General features: G+C 53.5%; 1 protein-coding gene across 3 annotated transcripts in view; it reads left to right on the forward strand.

Annotated features, from left to right (window-relative positions):
* RHBDL2 (rhomboid like 2) overlaps nt 1-10,938 on the forward strand; it is a 51,918-nt gene that overhangs the window by 335 nt on the left and 40,645 nt on the right. For 2 of the 3 annotated variants that reach the window (XM_070078725.1, XM_008265525.4), the window contains exon 2: nt 3,707-3,793. The exons of the other annotated variant lie outside the window; for it this stretch is intronic. The gene's annotated coding sequence lies outside the window, so the exon portion shown is untranslated. The remainder of the gene's footprint in view (nt 1-3,706; nt 3,794-10,938) is intronic. 3 annotated transcript variants of the gene reach the window in all.

Here is a 10,938-nt window from a genome sequence, read left to right on the forward strand (position 1 = left end):
AGCCTCAGCTTCCAGGGCCACCTCCCCGAGGGGCCGCAGGGAGGCCTGCAGGCAGACTGGGCCAGGAGTCAGGGGTCCCCCCCCCCCCGGGACATTTCGCTTGGGTCGCCGGCTTTCTCCCCAGCACCCCGCATCCCTCCAGCGGCTTGTGCCTGCGACGAGCCAGTCTTCAGCGCTCCCGCCTGCCCTGGGCACTGGAGGGGGGAGCCCAGGCGTTTCCTCCGGCGTGGCGGCTCCGGGCCCATTGGCTGCCTCCTTCCTGGAGCGGGTGTCGGGGTTTTGGCTCGTTCTCCAGTTTCTTACTCTTGGTTTGCTTGTCCGTAGCTGTTTGAGCAAGGGCCTGGATTTTCGGAGCGGGGCGGGTGGGGGGGGGTACAATTTCTGCTCCGGGTGTGGGGGGGTACAATTTCTGCTCCCCCTGGGAATAAGACAACTGCCGCTAACTCCAGGTGATCACAGACCAGCCTCGGGCCGCGTGCGCGGCGCGGCGGAGAGTTATTTTGGAGTCTCCCAGAGAGACTTGGATTCGCAGCCCAGGTCTTCTCCTGTTGACTCGCTGAGCCTCGGCTTGCTCGTCTGTAAAATGGCATCTTTATGAAGAGAACAGGCGGGCGACCACACAGGGCCGGCCCCGGGCCACCTGCCAGGCACACCTGGGCATTCCTGATCCACACCTGTGCTCTTTCCTCCCTCACCCCCTTCCTGCCACGCCCCTCTCTCACTGGTCCCTCCCCCCTCCCGTACAGGGATATGACAACCCCGACCTTGAAGGCACTTGGGAAGTACCAGGGGAGGGGCGGGGAAGAGCCGGCTGCTGGGTCCTGAATCTGTACCCGCGCTCCTACAAACCAGCTCTGCCCCGCCCCAGGCGAACGACTTTTAAATGCGCTATCACCTTTAATCATAGTTCCGTTTTATTATTATTATCATCCCCGATTGGCTGATGAGGAGCTAAGGGCACATACAGGTTAATGGATTTGCTTAGGGTCACGTGGCCCAGGCGTCATGGGTCCACAATTCTCTTGTGCATCACACTGATGTAAGCTCCGTGCTCTCGGCTGGGGCTCCTTGCTGTCCTTCAGTTTCTCTATCGGAAAGGCCCGAAGGACCTCGCCTTTCCCCCAGCCGCACTTCCTGTTTGTCTCCTGCTCTATGCAGGTGAGGCGACAGCCTCCTGCCCGGAATCGCTAATCCATTCACTCATTCATGCCTGGTTCTTTCACTCCAGTGCTCTGCCCAAGCCCTGAGACCCTCCGGCCCATGCAGGCGGGGTCTTATCTGTTGGTTCACGGTTCCATAGCCAGCACCTTGAAGGGCCCTGGTCTAAACTGTTTGATGAACCCTTTGTGAGTAAATGAAGCTGACTGGGGGCCGGCGCTGTGGCGTAGTAGGCTAAACCTCCTCCTGTGACACTGGCATCCCCTGTGGAAGCCAGTTCGAGTCCCTGCTGTTCCACTTTCAATCCAGCTCTCTGCTAGGGCCTGGGAAAGCAGTAGAAGATGGCCCAAGGGCTTGGGCCCCTGTAGCCACATGGGAGACCTGGAGGAAGCTCCTGCCTCCTGGCTTGGGATTGGCCCAGCTTTAGGCGTTGCAGCCATCTAGGGAGTGAACCAGTGGTTGGAAGATCTCTCCCTCCCTCCCTCCTTCTCTCCCTCCATCTCTCTCCCTCCCTCTCCCTCTCCCTCTCCCTTTTCCTCCCCCTCCCGTTTATCCCTCCCTCTGTAACTCTGCCTCTCAAATAAATAAACCTTAAAAGCAAAAAACACAAGAAATGAAGCTGATTGCATTTCTGACGCATTGCGTGGACTGGGTAATGGATTCAAAGTGGATGTGCTGTTCGGGACGCACAGAGGCTGGTGCGGGAGACGGTTACGACGCAAAGGAGGCAGTTCTGCTCTAGGCTTGCGCAGGGGTGGCTGAGGGACCAAGAGGGGCGGGTCGTCTCCGTGTCTGCTTTGTGTCCTCTGGGCCCAGCGCAATGCCAGGGACTTGGAGGGTGCTCAGGGGGGCTCTGTGGAGCGGCTGGAAAGGACAGAGTCTTGAAGGGGGCGTTAAGGCTTCCCTGGAAGAACCTACTGGTGAGGGAAGGTATCCCGGCAGAGGGAGAGAATGGAAGGTGTGGGCATGCTTGGTGCAGCTGTTAGGGTAGCCTTTGGAACACCTGCATCCCCTGTGGGCGTGGCCGGGCTCAAGTTCTGGCTCTGCTTCCCGGCCCAGCTTCTTGTTAATGTGCATGCTGGGAGGTGGCAGGTGATGTCTCAAGTATTTGGGTCTCTGCCACCTAGGTGAGAGAGAGATCCTGGCTTCAGCCTTGCCCAGCCCTCGCTGTCCTGGGTGTCTGGGGAGTAAAGCAGGGAATGAAAGATCTTTTTCTGTCTCTCAAATAAAAAAGAAAGGGCCTGGCGGGGAGTGGGAGCTGGAGCTGCCAGGGGCTGAGTGTGGCTGCAGTGCAGGGTGATTTGGGGGAGTGAATGGGAGGAGATGAGGGTTGGTGCATAGGCTCTTGTCACAGAGCCTAAGTTTTTTGTTTTTAAATTTTTAAAAGATTTTATTTATTTGTTTGACAGGTAGAGTTATAGACAGTGAGAGGGAGAGACAGAGAGAAAGGTCTTCCTTCCATTTGTTTACTCCCCAAATGGCCACAACGGCCGGCGCTGCACCAATCCAAAGTCAGGAGCCAGGTGCCTCCTCCCGGTCTCCCATGCGGGTGCAGGGGCCCAAGCACTTGGGCCATCCTCCACTGCCTTCCCGGGCCACAGCAGAGAGCTGGACTGGAAGAGGAGCAACTGGGACTAGAACTGGTGCCCATATGGGATGCCGGCGCCGCAAGTGGAGGATTAACCAAATGAGCCACGGCATCGGCCCCGGAGCCTAGGTTTTATACCAAGGGCACTAAGTACCCACTGAAGGGACTGAGCATGGGAGAGACACCCCCTGGTTTGCATTTCAGAGGTGGTGCTGAGGCCTGGGGGCCTGGGAGATGATGCGAAGGTGCTCAGGCCTGAGGTGGCCCCCTCCTGTCTGAGGGAAGGAGCCTTCCGTTGTGGGGCTCACTCAGGAAGGGCCCCTGGCGGGTTTCTGTGACTGCGCATCTGCGACTTTGCTCTCAGCTGGACGCAGCTGGGTCCCGGCTAATCTGTTTCTCTAGAGAAAGTATTGAAATGTATGAATAAATTACATCTGCATACTTTGCAGCAAAATCAGGGATCTCCTGCTTACTCCTTTGCAACCCCTTGTGTTTTCTTATGTAAGTGGGGGGTGGCGTTGTGGGTGGGATGCCAGGAATTGAACCCAGCTCTCACATGCCAGGGACAGTGTGTCAGATGTGCCAGGGGCCCGGGACAGGCCAACTCTGCTCCCTTTGGGTCCCTTATTTGGCTTTATAAAAGGAAGTTACATCTCTGCCCACCCTCAAGCTTCCTATGATAAATTGTCCAAAAGGATGATTGGAGGTCTGCTCCTGAGAAAGAAAGCAGAGAGAGAGAGAGAGAGAGAGAGAGAGAGAGAAGGAGAGAGAGAGAGAAAGACAGACTGCAGGGAGCGGTGCCTTGCTCCCGATCTCGCGTGGGACTTACTCGTGTTTTATTCGGAATACACATTGGATGCTAACTATGTGCTGAGCACTGTTCCAAGGGCTTTATGGGCAATAAGCTAATGTGATACTCCTACGACATCTAGAATACCCACTCTCACTGTCCTCCTGCAGATGAGATTCCCAGACACCCGGAGCTTTACTAAGCTGCCCAAGGCCACGGACAAGCTGTTGAGTGACGAAACCAGGATTTGAACTCAGGTACTTTAGAATTGCTCGAGAATTTGGGCTACTCTATATTAAACAACAGTGCTTTAGTTCTTTATCTGTTTATTGTAACATTAGAATTGAGACTTGAGTTGGTTGTTGCGGGGATGCAAATAAACACAGTTATGGAACTTTAGAAAAATGAAAGTGGATTTTCTTACAGAAAGTTGATCTGATTTGGTTGATTGGTTTGATACTGAGGAGTGGCTTTGTCCATTGGATTGATGGGTAGACAGGTTCCAGGAGCTCAGTAAGCTAAATGTGTACCTCCATGGGTTGAATGACAATGTATTTAATGCATATTTCCCACAAGGATTGTGCCAGAAATTTCAGTCTTGGAACTAATTTTAATTGTGAAAAATATTTTCACTTATTATCTTAATATATGCAAGAAGGGACAAAGCTTTTCCAAATATTCGTAAGGAGATTTATGAACAAAAGATGTGACGACTTCTGATGCGTGGCACTTGTAAGCACCACCAGCCCTTGTGTCTTGGTGGGGCTGAGGTTCCTGGTCAGGTGAGGTGCAGTGGCTTGTCCATAAGTCAGCAAGGGCAGTGGAGCCAGAACCAGGATTTTCTGAGTCCTGTAATGTCAGTGCTGTTTCCGCGGCTCCATTCTTCTCTGTTCCTTTTCTCCTCTTTTCTTCTTTTGATGGTCCATTCGGCAAACACTGGCTAAGCTTCGTTGTGTGCTAGGTGCTCTAATAGGTGCCGGGCTACAGAGGGAGCAGAAAATAAACATTTCCGATGTTTCTGGAGCTTACGTTCCAGTAGACAGATAAGATGTGAACAGAATATTTTTAGGCAGTGGTTAAGTGCTGGGAGGAAATAAGCAGGGACGAAGGTAGAATTTATGGGCGTAGGGGTCGGCATGGGCAGGGGAGCTTCCTGGGGAGGAGCTGTTTGCTGTGACCATCAGCCATGGGGGTGTATGTTGGAGCACAGGCGGGGCGGGGTGGGGGGAGAAAGGATGAGGTGGAAGGAGGAGCGAGTGCAAAGACCCTGAGGCCGAGAGAGCTGATGTGTTCCAGGAACAGGAAGAGTCCCTGTGGCTGTAGCAGAGAGGTGTTGGGTGCGAAGGGTAGAAGCTGAATTCAGCAAGGAAGGCGGGAGCTAGGTCACCCAGGGCCTTGTTGCTATGGAATCTGTGCTTATTTGTCCTGTTGAAGGCTTTCAAGCAGAGCTGATGAACTCTGACTTGTGGTTTTGCTTTGTTGTGCAGGGGGCAAGAGTGGAACAGAGGTGGGGGTGGAACCTGGGATATGTCAGATGAGGCCCTGTAGTCTACTCCCTGGAGGGAGATGAGGATGACCACTGTTCTGTTTTGTTTTAAACATTTATTTATTTATATTGAAAGTCAGTTCCAGAGAGAGAGAGAGAGAGAGAGAGAGTGAGCAAGACAAGTCTTCCATCCGCTGGTTCACTTCCCAGATGACCAAAACGGCCAGAGTTGGGCCAGGTGGAAGCCGAGAGCTTCATCCAGGTCTCCCACTTGGGTGGCGGGGGCCCAAACACTCGGGCCATTCTTTGCTGCTTTTCCCAGACCACTAGCAGGGAGCTGGATTGGAAGTGGAGCATCCAGGACTGGAACTGGTTCCTATGGAGAATGCTGGAGTATCAGGCCACAGCTTAACCTGCTGTGCCACAGTATCACCCCCCCCCCCCCCCCCGCCGCCAATTCCTTTTTTTTTTTTTTTCCAAGATTTATTTATTTATTTGAAACGTAGAGTTGCAGGATGGAACTTGTGCTCGTATGGCTTAACCTGCTGGACCACACGCCAGCCCCAGTGGCAGGTGATGGCATTCTGTCCCTGGGTTGGTTGCTACTGCCGTCTAACCACTCACTCCAAAACCGGGTGACTTGACACAACGATCGTTATCTTTTGTCATGGTTCTGTGACCTGGGAATTTGGGCAGAGGGCAGCTCTGTCCTTCATCGGCTTCCTGTGGGGTCTACAGAGGTCAGATTGCTTGGCTGTGGTCAGCAGAGGGGGGAGCTGGGCGGGGAGTGCAAGCCAGTTTCATTTATGGGCCTGCCACTTAGTGCTCTTCCATAGGTGGGTAGCGTGGGCCTCTCAGTGTGGCAGCCACAGGGTGGTCAAACTTTTTATATGACAAGAGACTTCAGAGAGGGAGTGTTCCAGAAGGAGCACAAGTGGGGGTCCTGGGTCTTGTAAGGCCGGCCTTGGGTGGTACCCAGCATGCCTCTGCCACGTGGTAGTGGTCAAAACCAGTTACAGGATTGACCCAGATTGAGGGAGAGGGGAAACAACTCTCATCTCTCAGTGGGAAAAAAATTGCAAATACTATGCTCTGTCTTTAGCCTACCACACTGGGGTGCTGGAAACTGAGTGGTTGCCACCAGTGTGATGATGCTGACCCACTTTTTAATCTAAATTGCAGTATGCAATTTTGGAAAATTTATAGGTCTGCATTTCCCACTGAGTAGGGAGGGCCTGGAAACAGGAGTAGTTTCTTTCCATTTCCCGCCCTCCCCCATGTGTTTCTAGAACCTAACACAGGCAAGGCACTCAGGAAATGCTTGCCCAGTGGCAGGAGAGCACGCAGACCGTAAGCATTGGTTGGTTATCAGATGTGGCATACAGAAGAATCCCCAGGGGAGCTGCTGGAAACGAATGCAGATTCCTGGGCAAGACCCCAGCCCACACCCTCTAGGGCAGGCAGTTTTGATCCTGGCTGTACATTTTAAAACACCAGTGCTGTGCTTCCCCACCCCCACCCCACCCCACCCCCCACCCCCCCGGCTCTGATTCCACTGATCTGGTGTGAGTGAGACAAACAGAATCGGCAGAGGGTTTGGATGTGAGGCCAGAGTGAGGAGCCACTGCCTGGGGGTAGAGCGGGCTATCTTCACCTAACCTCCCCGGGTGATTCTGACGGGACAGGGAGGTCAGACGTCCTCTGCCAGGGTCAGTCCTTATTTTAGCACCACAAATCCCACATTCCGGGAAAGCCCTGGCCCTGTGCCAACGGGGACCATTATTTAAGAAACATTGTAGATGAGGCAGGAAAAGGTTTTAGGGTTTTTTTTTTTAATATCTACAAATATCTAATGAAAGTAGTGATTTTGCCTCCTTACTGTCTTGGGTAGTCTCCCGATGCTGTCCAGCAGACCAGCTTGTTGAATTAAGGAGCAAGTGGCTTAGGGTCAGGGTCCTCCTTCAGCCTTGTGCACGAGTGGGCTAAGTCTATCAATTCACTTGGTGAGTGTGCTTGTCTTTGGGAGTTCTTCCAGACTGTTCCTTAGTGTGCACAGACAGCTTTGAAAGCACAGCCATGGTCAGCAAGCATTGGGAGTTGAGGAGAGTGCAAGACCCAGGGCGAAATTCCCGTGTCTCCTATGCCACCGTGTATTGCCATTGCTATATATAGGTGCATATTTGTTGTATGGAAAAGCTCTGAGGAGCCAGTGTGTAGAGGAAAGGCCAGGACCTGCCCTCAGCTCACTGGGTTTGCTTTGCTGTCACTAGGTATGCAATCATGGCTGCCTCTTTTAGCCTCAGTTGCTCATTGACAACGTGAGAACTGGAGTAGGCATTGCGGCACAGTGGGTTAAACCGCGATGCGAGATGCCCACACCCCAAATCAGAGTGCTGGTTTGAGTCCCAGCTACTCTGCTTCCAATCCAGCTTCCTGCCAATGCATCCTGGGAGAAGCAGATGATTACCCAAGTGTTTCAATCCCTGTTACCCACGTGGGAGACCCAGAGGGAGTTCCAGGCTCTTGGCTTCAGCTTGGCCCAACCCTGACTGTTATGGGCATTTGAGGAGTGAACCAGCACATGGAAAAATGGAAGATCTTGCTCTCTCTGGCAAATAGAAAAATGGGAGATTCTCTCTCTACCTTTCAAGTAGATGAAAACAAATAAACATTAAGAAATAAAGTGGGAATTTTAGGAGCATTGTTTTGCTCAGTGGTTAAGATGCTACCAGGGTTGCCCGCATCCCATACTGAAGTGTCCGAGTTCGAGTCCTGGCTCTGCTTCCTATTCCAGCTGGCTGATATGCACCCTGGGAGGCTGCGGATGATGGTTCAAGTACTGTTGCCCGAAGGGGAGGTCGGGATTGAGTTCCTGGCTCCTGGCTGTGACTAGGCCCCGCTCTGTCTCTCATAGGCACATAGGTATTTGGGGAGTGAACCAGTGGATCAGTATTTCTCTGTGTCTATCTGTCTCTCTGCCTGCCAGATAAACCAAAAAATTAATGTGGGTGAATGGGAGGAGCTGCCAAAACAGTAAATGCGAGTGGATCTGTAGCCTGGGAAGGGTGAGTGCTCTGATTGCCTTCCAACGTTCTGCCCTGTGTGTGGCAGAAGTGCTGGCCCCCCCGCACCACCCCCCCCAGCAACTGGGGAAGAGAGGAAGTCCGAGGAAGAAGCCTTAGCAGCCCGTGGGCCACGGAGAGCCCCAGGAAGCGCAGCCACCCTCTCTGAGCCGCCCTGACGGCTGAGGGCCAGCGTGCTTTGCTGCAGGACAGAGGAAAACTTCTGGAAAAGGGGGTTTCTGAAGGCTTTTTCTGTCTAAATCTTTTGCCGATTTCTTCCAAGTGTATCTTCAGAGATGGAGCAGAAACAGCCACAACCACAACCCTGTAATACTGAAAGGCTGGTTCTTAATTTCCGTAGCTAAAAAAGCATCCTTTCGGGCCCTGACCACACAGAGACTGCTGTGGGCCTTGGCACCGCGAGTAATGACAGTGTGCGGTGTGCTGGTGGAGCCTGCCCATCCAGGGGCCTCTCCAGTTACCAAGGTTGCCTAGCAACACCACCAAAGGCCTGCCCACCGAGCCCCACTGGGCAGCCATGGGGTATGGCCGGCACAGCCTGCTGCCCAGGCGCCTGGGCTCCCCCGGCCACATCAAGGCTGAAGCCTGCGCTGGCAGGAGCCCGCCTGGTACCAATGAGTGGGTGGGGCCCGCTGTTTATATAAGGATAATTCAGGCATTTAAAGCCACTTGTTTGAATGCAGCTGAGGAAAAGTGTCTTCACGCCTTGGGTGTGGCCCTGCCAGTGCCCTCCCGATTGAGGCAAGGAGGAAGGGCATGCAGCCTGTCCCCGTGCAACACCACCGGTGCTGTCCTGTCCTGGCCGCTGGTCCCCATCTAGACGCCCGGCGATAGCACCGAGGTGATGGGGAGTCCCAGCCTCAGCTTCCCACGGAGGTGGTGACCTCCCCATTCCTCTACAGCCTCCATTCAGGAATCCCCAGGGTCTGGCGGGGCAGCCAGAGGAAGAGGGAGAGGAGGGTGGAAGGGAGAATGGGATGAAAATGACCCGCCAGAGGGTGGGCACCTGTATCCCATTTGCTGTCAGAAATCTCAGGGGCAGCAGCAGTTGCAGGGGCTCGGGGCTCGGCCGCCCTGGGCTCTTCTCCCAGCCCCCTCCTCACTGGCTGTAGGGTCTTGAGCAAGTTAGCCCGGGAGCCTGAGTTTCCTGATCTACAAAATGAGGATGTTAGTCCCCTCCCTCCAGTGAATATCAAGGAGGAGAGCACTCATACAGGGCTTGGCATGGGAGCTGGCACATAGTAAGCATTTGGTAGCCCCCCTACACAGTTAAAAAAAAAGCAGTGTTTAAATTTTTTTTTTTATTTTTTTTTATTTTTTGACAGGCAGAGTGGACAGTGAGAGAGAGAGACAGAGAGAAAGGTCTTCCTTTGCCGTTGGTTCACCCTCCAATGGCCGCCGCGGCCGGCGCGCCGCGCTGATCCGATGGCAGGAGCCAGGAGCCAGGTGCTTTTCCTGGTCTCCCATGGGGTGCAGGGCCCAAGCACCTGGGCCATCCTCCACTGCACTCCCTGGCCATAGCAGAGAGCTGGCCTGGAAGAGGAGCAACCGGGACAGAATCCGGCACCCCGACTGGGACTAGAACCCGGTGTGCCGGCGCCGCTAGGCGGAGGATTAGCCTAGTGAGCCGCGGCGCCGGCCGTGTTTAAAATTTTGTTTAGTGGCCGGCGCCGCGGCTCACTAGGCTAATCCTCCACCTAGTGGCGCCGGCACACCGGGTTCTAGTCCCGGTTGGGGCGCCGGATTCTGTCCCGGTTGCCCCTCTTCCAGGCCAGCCCTCTGCTGTGGCCAGGTAGTGCAGTGGAGGATGGCCCAGGTGCTTGGGCCCTGCACCCCATGGGAGACCAGGAGAAGCACCTGGCTTCTGCCTTCGGATCAGTGCGGTGCGCCGGCTGCAGCACGCCAGCTGTGGTGGCCATTGGAGGGTGAACCATGGCAAAGGAAGACCTTTCTCTCTGTCTCTCTCTCTCACTATCCACTCTGCCTGTCAAAAAAAAAATTTTTTTTTGTTTAGTTTCGTTTTACTTAGAAGACAGAAGGACAGAGACAGATAGAAAGAGAGATCTTCCATCCACTGGTTTACTCCTCATATGCCAGCAGGAGCCATGTTGAAGCCAGGAGCTGAAGTTCAGTCCGGGGCTCCACCATGGGTGGCAGGGACCCAGCTACTAGCGCCATCCCCGCTGCCTCCCAGTGTGCATCAGCAGGAAGCTGGATTGGGAGCAGAGCTGGGACCAAGCACTCTGATACGGGCTGCGGGCACCTTGAGTTGCATCTTAACCACTGTGCCAAACGCCCATCCCCAAGAAGCTCTTACTATCTCCTTTGATTCTCACAACAATTCTGTGTAAAAGTGAGCCCCATTTTACAGCTGAGGAAACCGGACCCTGTGTAATGAGATGCACGTGCTGGGAGTAGAACTCTGGTCTTCACAGCGCCGTGCACAAGGAATGGGGCTCTTCAAAGGCAGCGAGAGCCCCCTTTTGGTAGCTGTTGCAGCATGGTGGCTTCACAGATCTCTGACAACGCGGTGAACGCAGAGCAGTAATGCGGTGGGGGCCGTGTGCGAAGGCACAGGTGGGTGGGGGCACTGTCAAAGTTTCAGTTACTGTGGTGTGGCTGGGATGCCTCCCTCCTTCTCTTTTCTCTTCCTTCTGCCTTCCTTCCTTCCCTAAATCCCTCCCTTTCTTCCACAAGTATTTTAAATAAACTTATTTTAAAAATACATTAACTTACATAACTTATATTAAATACATAATAACTTGTATTAAATACTTATATTAAATATATAACTTATATTAAATATAAGTTATATATTATATAATATATATTA

This window comes from Oryctolagus cuniculus, chromosome 7, assembly GCF_964237555.1.
Source record: "Oryctolagus cuniculus chromosome 7, mOryCun1.1, whole genome shotgun sequence".
Lineage (NCBI taxonomy): Eukaryota > Metazoa > Chordata > Mammalia > Lagomorpha > Leporidae > Oryctolagus > Oryctolagus cuniculus.